We start from the raw sequence: 11,063 nt of genomic DNA, 5'->3' as shown, positions 1-11,063 counted from the left end.
TAGATTCAGATGTTGGAAAATGAATGACCAAAAAGCATTTCAGAGGCTTAAACTTTTCTAAAAAACTATGATGGGGAGGTAGAAAGGCTTGTTTGCCTCTTGGGGAAGCAGAGACAATCCAAGGCTTTGGTCCTGGGATTTTCTGAGCGCATGAAAACTCTCGGGCAGGCATTCAAATGCTGCTTCTTCACCTCCTTTCCGTAGGTCACACTCAGTTATAATTCTGCCAGCAGGTTAGGGACTGGAGGAAGCCACTTGTTACCAGGCAATTGTCTAATACAGAGGTGTTTGCCCTTCCTGGAATAAAGTGATGATATTTGTGTGAAAAAGGAAACACCAGGCACAATGATCTCTTGTTTGCTATCCATCTCTGGCAGGTTTTAGATTTAGTTTCAGCAAGAAAAGAAAAGGAAAAACATTCCTTACACAAACAAGTCCCCAGCCCACCAAACTGGAGGTCGCTAGCTGATATCAGTACATTTATCTTCTTGGCAAATTGCTGAGTGAGGGGTTGCATTTAAGTAGTTCATGAGGAGGGGGACTCTCCTCCATCATTTTGTCCTAACGCTGCAGCGGCCTCGTGGGTGTTGGACTCCCCTCCACAAGCATTTGCTGTATTTCGCGTGACAGCCCCTCATTTTCTTTGGGGAGCTCTCATTTCTCATCCTCTCACAGGTGGCGTGGTTTTTCTCCATGGTCCAGCCATGGTGATGGGCAGGGGGCCCAACGAGGGCCTATCCAGGGCTTTTGCATGAGCCCCTGACCTGCGGTGGCTACCCTACTATGGCGGGGTGCCTGCAAAGGAGCCAGCCGAGGGGGAGGACAGACAGCTGAGAGCCGGGAGGCCGGTCACACGTGAACCTTGAACCCTGAAGCCAACTCCACGCTTGACTTCTCACTTACGTGAAATAACAAATGTCCTTTTCTTTCTTCTCCCAGCTTGTGTTGGGCTTCCTCAGACTTATATCAGAAAAAGTCTTCTCATATCATTTTGCTGTTTTACTCCACATTCTGGCAGTTTTAATTCCTCCTTACAATTAACCACACGGCTTTATCTCACTGTTTCACCTTGGGATTGTGGGGAGAGGGTTTTTTTAAATAACTTTTTTTTTTTTTAAGATACAACAAAATAAAACAGTTCTGAAATATTCAGTTTGATGATTCTTGACAAATGTATGCAACTGTGTAATAACTGTCCCAAACAAAATACTTTTCCCATGTCACCTGAAAGTTCTCTCATTCTCTTTCTGGTCAATCTCCACACCCTATATGAAGAAACCATGCTCTGATTTCTGTAACTAGAGAGTAGCTTTGCCTCTTCTAGAACTTTATATAAGAGGAATCATACAAGATGTGTTCTTCTGTGTCTGCTTTTTCACTCAAAATAATGTTTTTGAGATTCACTAATACCATTGCCTGAATCACTTGTTCTTTCCTCTTTATTGCTGAGTCATGTTCTGTAGTTTCGATGGGTAGTTTGTCTATTGTTTTTCCCGTTGGACATTTGCATTGTTTCAGAGATTAGATGTTTTTTCAAATTCATGTCACACAAAACTCAGGAGCCCAGTGTGAACCCCAGAATATCACAGACATGAAAACTCACCCGCCATGAGTTTTCTCAGCTAGGTGCTCATCAGAGAGGGTGGACAGGAGAACTAAAGGAATTGTGAAGACAACGGCCTTCTCTGCCCGAAACAGGCAGACAGAATTCATCTGTTCAACACACACTTATTAAATGCCCATTGTGCGCCAGGCATTCTTTTTTTTTTAATTGAAATATAGTTGATTTACAACGTTGTGTTAATTTCTGGTGTACATATTCTTTTCCATTATGGCTTATTACAGGATATTGAATATAGTTCCCTGTGCTATCCAGTAGGTCCTTGTTGTTTATCTATTTTATTTATAGTAGTGTGTATCTCCAAACTCCTAATTTATCCCTCCCTGACCCCTTTTCCCTTTTGATAACCATAAGTTTGTTTTCTGTGTCTGTGAGTCTGTTTTATGTTTTGAAAATAAATTAATTTGCCTCATTATTTTAGATTCCACATATAAGCGATGTCATATGATATTTGTCTTTGTCGGACACTATCTTTTCTTTTTAACATCTTTATTGGAGTACAATTGCTTTACAATGGTGTGTTAGTTTCTGCTTTATAACGAAGTGAATCAGCTATACATATACATATATCCCCATATCTCCTCCCTCTCGCGTGTCGGACACTCTTGACGGCAGTAATACAGCAGAATCCCGGCCGTCACGGAGCTCACGTTCTAGAGGGAGCTTTCATTATGCACAGCTGCCTGCACACACTTGAACAAGATCATTTTGGCTTATGAAAGTGTCCTGGGGAAAACGAAGCCAGTTGATGCTGACGGCGTGCAGGAGGGCTGGGTCCTGTTTTTATCTGGGGTCCGGGATGGGACAGGACCCCAGGGGTGGTGATGTTGGGGTGAGGGCGGGTCCACCAGTCACCCTGCGCAGAGCCAGGATCAGCTTCCATCCAAGGTGACAGCAAGTGTAAAACCATGAGGCCGGAACATCCAAGGGAAAGAGAACCAACGGGACCAAGCGGGACGGCGGAGGGATTGGGGGTGGAGAAGAGGTCTGGGCAGTTAGAGCAGGCCAGACGGGCAGGACTTTGCAGGCCCTCGTGTGATGATGCCTGCTTAGAAGCTGGTCATGAGCAGAAGGACAACGTCTGGGATGTGCGGCCCACTTGGTGGGCCCCTCCCCTTCTCCTCCTCCCTCCTGGGGCATCCATCTTCACAGGCCCATTTGGGGTGAACAGGAGATGCTGGTGCGCCTTGTACCGACACCGCCACCAGGCACTCAGCTTCTCTCCAGCTCGGTTCTGTTTGTTCCTGCTCACCTCTGACTGAGCACCCAGGAAAACTGCCCTTTGCCTGGACTTAAGGGTCAGACTTGGAAAAACTATGCAAGCTCGGTTCTGTGCAGGTCGGCACTGTGTGGCCCCAAGAGTGAAGGCCCCCTAAATCTCGTGTCCTAGGTGCCTCCCCCAGGCCAATTTCCTCTTTGTCGCCCCACACTGGGACTTCACCCAGGACTCATCCTCTGCTCTGAATCACACTGGGTCATGTTCAGAGAGCTGGTGATTTTGCTAGAGAAGAAGTATCCTTTGAAAATTTAGCTTCTTATCGCATCTTACTTACAGCATCCTCTCCAGGGCTCCTCACGGAGCTGCTCTTTGGTGTTTTTGCTCTAAAGGAGTCTGGATCATTCCTAACTCCAAGCCACCCAAGAACAGCTGGTAATTTTTGTCTTTTCTATTTCTTGGGAGCAAAAGGCCATCGTTTACCTCCTTCTTCTAACTTTTGATCTTTAGATGGGCCTTATCTCTGCTCCTGGGGCAGGGCTTTCACATACATAACATCCATGCCCTATAATATTTATCATTTGCAACTGTTGGCTAGCACTCCAGAGGCGGCTTGGTAATTGAGAGAAATGAGATTCTTGTATAAATTGACAATAAACTGAAGAAGGACCTTGACTCCCCCTTTTATTTTTTTGTAGAAAAGTAGTAATTAATATCTTGGGCTTCACAAGAAGATGATCTGGATTAAAACCTTGGCTCTGCCCTTAGATAGCTGTGTGATTATTTGCAAGTGGTGTAGCTCCCGTGAGCCTCAGGATGGCAAAGGGATCAAGAACAGGAAGCGAAGAGCCAGGCTGCCTGTTTCGAATCCTGGCTCTAGCATTTACTAGCTGTGCACGTTTAGGTGAGTTACTTGGCCTCTCTCTACCTCAGCCCCTGCATCTGTACAAAGGGGATAATAGTAATCTCTACCTCATAAAGAGACTATGTGGATTAAATGAGATAGTGTAAAAAAAAAAACAGTTACCGTATCTCACACATATTAGATGCTTTATGAATTTTAGCTATGAGTATTTTGAAGTCTTATTTCTATGGACTAGTTAAGGTAAGGTATTGATGGCCTGATAGCTGCTAGCATGGAAGTGCCCTAAAGGGAACACTCAAAATGAGGAGGTTTCCATTATCCAAGGTATCACCTCTAAATAGCAGCAGAGTCCTTGCTGACTTGATTAGTTAATCAGTGCCGGCAAAACAGCTGAATCATAGCCCCAATTCCTCCCAGTGGAAACTCACATGGTCATTGCGCTCACTTTCTATTTTTGAACTATACCTTCATGGGTGGAATTTTTGGTGAGGAAGTGAGGGAAAACCTGGGCTACCTAATTCAGAAAACTTGTGTGCCATCACATCAATTTGGCGAAAAGATTTTTTTATCAAAATCAACTGATTGGAGGTGGGAAAGGAATAAGGGCCATTTAATCTCATTTCTAGTAAGAATAAAGAGGTGAAAAGGAATGAATAAGCCAAATCAACCTATTATCTTAATCAAGTAAGCCAGAGCAAACCAACTCCTGAGTCACCTTCCTGGCCAACTTTTTTATTGACTTGAAATAACAAAGGATGAAAGCCTGAAATGACCTAGATGGCTTTTCTCACAGAGCTGCCCACGGATAAAGCTATCCTGGAATTCCCCCAGAGGTGAGGACTGTTTACCTAAGTCAATATTCCGAAAATAGATTTTTTTTTAAGTTGGGGGAAGAAGTTAAAGTCAAAGAAAAATTTCCTGTCAGTCACAGATTTAAGAATTCCTTTTTTTAATGATTGCTTTACTAACTTTGCACAAAACTGATTCTCTGTTTCTTTAGTACATGCTTCTTGGAGACATCAGTGCTTGAGAGGAAGTTTTAACAAATAAAGGCAACAAGGTAAAGCCAAGAAAGAGTTGTCTCTGGGTCAATTCAAAACCAGAGTAGATTTGTGTATTTTTAAATTTTGAGCAATGTACTTCAGGTAGGAATGATGAGACCAACATCCCTTGAACAATCACTCTCCTTCCAAGGACCCACTCTTGCTAAGCCCACCACCAGAGGTGACCACTGTTGCAGATTTGTTGTTTTCTACCCGTGTACATAACCTAGCAACCCTGCATGGACATACCCACACAGGCACACACACACGCGCGCACACACACATGTGCACACATACTGGGGCACAGACAGGAACGTTTGTCAAAGCATGGGCTGCGATCATGAAATTTTAGAACAGTTTGAATATCCATCTCCAGGAGAATGAACCGACACATTGTGCAGTATTCGTGCCCTTGGACTATGATGAAGCAACTAAAATAAGAGCATATATATCCAAACTGAAAAAAAGTCTCAGATACATAATATTGAGCGAGCAGAGCAAGCTGCAGGAGGGGAGCCATAGAGAACGATGCTGTCTTTCTATCAGGCTTCATGCAGTGTCTCAGAGTTAGGTGGGCAAGACTGGAGCCTCTTTCCTCAAGTTTGCAGTTTGCCCTACTGCCCCAGGCTAAGGTCTAGACTAATAGGTCATGTGGATGGCTGGAGCCATCCTTTCTCCATCTGTCTATCTGTCTATCTGATATCTGTCATCCATCTAGAAGCCCTGAGATTTGTCTTGTTTGAATCTCATCAACGTAATTCACTTTCTTTTAACTTATAACATTGGTTTCTCCTTCACGGAACACAACACTGGCAAAGAAAAACTGGTATCCTAGGTATTGTTCTGTTAACAACCACGGCCGCTTATTAACCTGACTGTGTTCTCTTGTGAGACTGAGTGCTCTCTTGGGTTGAAACGGATTTGAGAGCAAGTAGTTGATTTGGGAGGGGATCCCAGGAAACACTGGGGGAAGTGAAGAAGGGAGACAGAGAGGGGAAGGTAGCCCATATGGGGTTCATGACCAAGCAGGTAAGCACGACATTCCCATTCCCGTCATTCTACTCCCAAGGCGAGGGAGCTGGGCTCCTTATCCAGCACCTCCCTGTCTGGTATTGCTGAGGGCTGCTTCTGAGAGCACGAACTCTCCTGTGTTAGTGCTGTGCACGGACCAAGCATGCTCCCACAATGAAAAAAAAGCCTTCGGACAGAGAGTCACAGTTTTTGGTCGTACGTGGCCTTTAGGCAGAGGTGAGTGCCAAGGGTTTGGGTGGAACACCAAGAATCTCTACTCATTCCTGAACCTTGACCTTGAGGGCATTGTGATAAGTGAAATGTAAGTCAGACAGAAAAAGACAAATATTGTATGATCTCTCTTATATGGAGAACCTAAAGAAAGAAAGAAAGAAAGAACCCCCAAAAAACCAAACTCATGGAAAAAGAGATCAGATTTGTGGTTACCAGAGGTGGGACATGGGAGGAGGAAGAATTGGATCAAAGTGGTCAAAAGGTACAAATTCCCAGTTATAAGATAAATAAATATTAGGGATGTAATGTACAACATGACAGCTATAGTTATATAGTTATGACACTGCTGTAGGATATATTAGAAAGTTATGAGAGTAGATTCTAAGAGTTCTCATCACAAAGGGAAAATTTTTTTTTCATCCTTTTTCGTATCTGTATGAGACGATGAATGTTAAGTAAACTTACTGTGGTAGTTACTTCACCATTTAAATCAAATCTTTATGCTGAACACCTTAAACTTATGTGCTATGTGTCAATTATATCTCAATAAAACTGGAAAAAACTCTGAAGAAAAGAATCTCTGTTCAGCTTCTTGAGTGAATATCATCGGGGAAGTTTTACGTCTGCCAGTATTTTCTAATCAAGTTTAACTTATCCTGTGGTATAGCAGATCCAGTTAAATACAAGTTGCTGTTTGCTAGGATTTCACTGTCCAAAGCAAGAGACATATAAACCATATAAACATTGCATTGAATGCCACACTTTAAAAAAAATTCCTTTGTGTCAGGACACTGAACATACGTCCGGGGGTCAGGGCTTCTAGAAGGTGGGACTTCTCATTAGAGACTCACCTAACGTAGGTCCTGCAGCGTGAGAATTGTTAACCTGGGAGGAAAGCTAGTGTTCCCAAGGGCCTCACGAGGTCTGCACGTATCGGTAGGATCACTGTGAATCTGTGTCTGGGGTTTGGTGATGCAGGTCCAGAAGCTCAGGGTTACAATGTCTGCTTGTGGTTTTCAAGCTCTGGGTGACTAGCATGGGCCAAGCAAGCCAATTTGTAAAAGGCTTTATCAAGTCAGGCAGAGTAAGAGCCATGGGGATGGGCAGTTCTCAAACAACACTTCCCGCCTTCCAGAAGTTTCCACTAGAGTATGATTGACACCTGTACTCTTCCTCTCCTGGGAGTCCTCGGTCAACACTGGCAATGTCTTACAACCAAATCTGCCTTCTGATTAATCAATCATCCAAGTCACCTTTCCTTTGTCATCTGAAAAGTATAATGTAATTAAATCTGCTGCAACCGTCTCATTTTAGCAATTCCTTCCTGAGATTACACCTGGGTCTCTTAGCAGAGACTGGGAAAGCCCACTAGCCTTGCAACCAATGCATTTATTCCCTGTCTCCTGGTGTTACTGAACCAAACTTGGGTCCACTCACTCACTCGCAGTAAAGCCAATCTACCGACACTGGATTGTGGTGAAGGAAAGTGCAGTGTTTATTGTAAGGTACCTTACGAGGAGTCTGGGATACCTAGTGCTCTAAACACACGAACTCCCTGATGGGTGTCGGCATAGCATTTTTAGAGGCCAGGTGAGGGAGGGGTGTCCCAGGGTCTGTGATCAGCTTGTATACAATTCTCTGATTGGTTGATGGTGAGGTCACAGGGGTTAACATGATCAATCCTTAGGCTCCAGTAGGCTTGGGGACTATGTACTCTTGGTTATCAAGTAGTTAACGTCTTTCATTGGGTGGTGGTTTTAGCACCTGTAAAGCAGCTCAGAAATGTGCATCAGATACCATTACCTGGGTACTTCAGCGAGGAGCTAAAGCAGAAGATGGGGGGAGGGGTCTGTCCCCGGAAGGCCCAATAAGGTCCTGTTCCTTTACATCAGGGCAGCCTCCTTCTCAGACTCCAAAGTCCAGTGGTCTATCTGGTGGGGGATTTTGAAGGATGGTCATAAAAGGACAGTCACGTGAATGGCCAGGCTGAAATACGAGCTCCTTCAATGTGGATAAAGGACTTCAGGGTAGGCAGGATAGCAGGCACTCCTTAGCGAAGGGGAAAGATTCCTTTGTTTCAAGTCCCCGGGGTTAGGAACACCGCCTAACAGACAGAAGTCCCTGATAGATCCTTCGAAAATCTCCCTTTGTCCATTTTCAAGGTTGATTTTTACAAAATACCTTCTTCGGCAGATTGATCAATGGCCATAATTCTTAATCCCTCTCTCTATCCATTCGTTCCCAAGACACTCCTCCCCTGACTCTCAGCTCAGCCACAGGAGTTGCTTTGGCCAATAGGATAATAGCAAATATATCACAATTAGAGGCTTATAACTGCTGTGCAATGAGGCTTGCTCACACCTGCCCTTTGTCATTATCATGAGAAGGACATGCCCAGGCTGGTCCACTGGGCTCTGGACGAGGTTGAGAAAAATATGGACCAGAGCCAGGATACCCTAGTCATTCCAACCAAGGCCACCCTGGATCAACCAATAGGTAGCGAACTCCCAGACATGGAAGGAGTCCCAGCCAAGAAGAGCCAAGTCCAACCCAGATCAGATGAACCCCATAGACTCTTGAGCTGAACAAATACTTAACTGGTGTATGCCACTGACTCTTGTGGTTGGTCGCCATACAACATTTTAGTGGCATAGCTAATTGATACGCCCTCTTCCCAACTCTTCTGGAAATTTCATCTATGTTCTCGTCTGCTTACCTGCTGCAAGTAACTAGTTACAAACCCAGCACATTTTTAAGTGATTCCTATAATACTGGATGAATCAAAAGTCAATTTCTCAGGTCAATTTCTGTTGCCCTGCCTGTTTCAGGTGTGCCCCATGCTTTTTCTATGAGTATTCTACTATTTACTCTGTAAATACCCTAATATCCTCTATGGAGACAAACTCTGGGTTTCTCTCCTTGCTGCCAGCAGCCAAATTCTTGAAGCTGCTTCTTTTGTCTGCCTCTACCTCTGGATGACCTTTTGTCCTCCCTTCTTGCCACTGACATTCCTGCTCTTTGATGGGTAAAGCAATCCCTGTCAAGCCAGTCACTTTCTGGGAACAAAAATCTAAATTATTATGTGGATACCAGGCTAGTCTGAGGTCATAGGGACGAGCCATGGAGAAAGTCATAGGCTCAAAGAATTTGAGCACCAGGAAGATGCTGGAGATAAGCCATCAGAGATAGTGTCTGGCTTTGTCCAGCTGAGGAAACGAGTCTTTGAGACTTGTTAGTTCCAGATCCTTGGGGCTGCAAGCAGATAACCTCCTTGTTTACCACTCTGTAACAATCTCCAAACTCAGTGGCTGAATGCATTTTGTTTATTTTTTCGGAATCCTGAAATTTGAGTTAGGCTTGGCTGGGACAGTTCGCCTCAGCTCTGATGGAGAAAAATGTCATTTGGTACCTTTTGGATACATTACGTAAGCCAAAATTTTTAGTCTCTGAGGTGTTACTTTGTTGTTTTTATGATTATAAATGAGTTGTTAATCTCATTTATAATAACCTGAATTATTAATTTAGCTTTGCAAAGACCCATAAACCATTCTTGGGTTTGGTCTTAACGTAACCAGTAAAATATACCCAGGACAAACTGCTGGGTCACATTATTTAGGTCCATGAGCCTTTGGCCAGCATTCTTAACCCAGCATCATTTAAGGTCCAAAAAGATGCAGCTATTTCACCTGGTGTGATGGAGATGTCAGTGAAAATACCCCTCCTTGCCAAGGGGTGCACATAACAAAAGCGGGGTATAAAAGATTCTGGGACACTGCTTTGACCTATTTTGATGGTGTCCAGTGTAAACCACGGAAAGCCATGGAAAACCATAGCTGTGTAAAGCCCTCCTATTAAACACGTTTAGAAATAAAATGTGCACACAAATGGACAATCTTAGTAAGCAGGAATTTCGTCGTTTGTATTTTCTGGGAGTGGGAGAGAAGGGAGAAACAAAATAATCTTTATTGAACGTTTTGGTACGAGGCATTGTCCTCGTTCTTTTTATGCTGATTTACTCCTTAGAATAAATAGCCCAATGTAAGTTTGTCTCCATTTTCTAGATGAGGAAAACTGAGGCTTGGAGAATTAAGTCACCCACTTAAGATCGCACAGCAAGTAAGCGGGGAAAACTGGGAGTCAGAGCATTTGCCTTTGCTGTCATCTCATCCTGCCTTCCACAGATCCGGAAGAAGTTCACTTGTCTCTTCTCACTTTGGCATCGCCACCCTTTACTTTCATTTGGTCCTGCTGTTTTTACAAGGCTACGAGAACACACACATTTCTGCAATCCCAAGAGTATGCTGAATACTATCGCAGCACAAATAGCAACCATACAGAACCAAACTGCTTCTGGTGTTCTTCACACAGCCCTTTGCATCTTACCTCCTAGCCTTGCCTGGGGTGTGTTCAGCTTCTTTCCCAGTTCAGGTGTCACCTCCTCCAGGAAGCCTTCTCTGAGCCCTCCACTCATGGCCACTCCCCAGTCCTTCCCGCCATCTCCCATAATGCCTTTCATGTATCACTGCTGTGAATTACTACTATCTAGTTAGGTGTCTGTCTCTTCCATTAGACTGTGACTTCTCAGGGAGTTGAGGCTGCGTCCTCATTATCTTTGTAACTCCCAGAGCTGCATCAGTATCTGTTTTCCTAGTTACTTTCTAAGCCTGGTTTTCCAACCTCCCTTTGATTTTGACAGCCAACATTCTTCGAATGAATTTTCTTTTGCTTAAACAGCCTGTCAATTTCTGTTGCTTGAAACTAAGAATCCCATCTGAAATACCAGGTAAAAATAGTCTCAGTTTAAGACATAGGTTTATATGTATATTAGGAAAAGGATTTGTATTCTTGTATTGTTTTTCCCAAGGATGGTTATGCTCTCCAATAATTATTTTGAGATTCAGTTTTTCCCAGAAAATTTCAAAAACTTGCAAGTAAAACAAACTATATGATGATGTTCTCCATTTTGAATGCATAATTTTTGTTGACATTTCATAATCTGCATTCATTTTTAGAAAATCTAACACTCAGTTCAAAATTAAGGTGTATATCTGATCTAATATTAAACCGAATGGT

Source organism: Grampus griseus (assembly GCF_964374135.1).
Source record: "Grampus griseus genome assembly, chromosome: 14".
In the NCBI taxonomy this organism is placed as follows: Eukaryota; Metazoa; Chordata; class Mammalia; order Artiodactyla; family Delphinidae; genus Grampus; species Grampus griseus.
Note: the sequence above shows the minus strand (reverse complement) of the source record.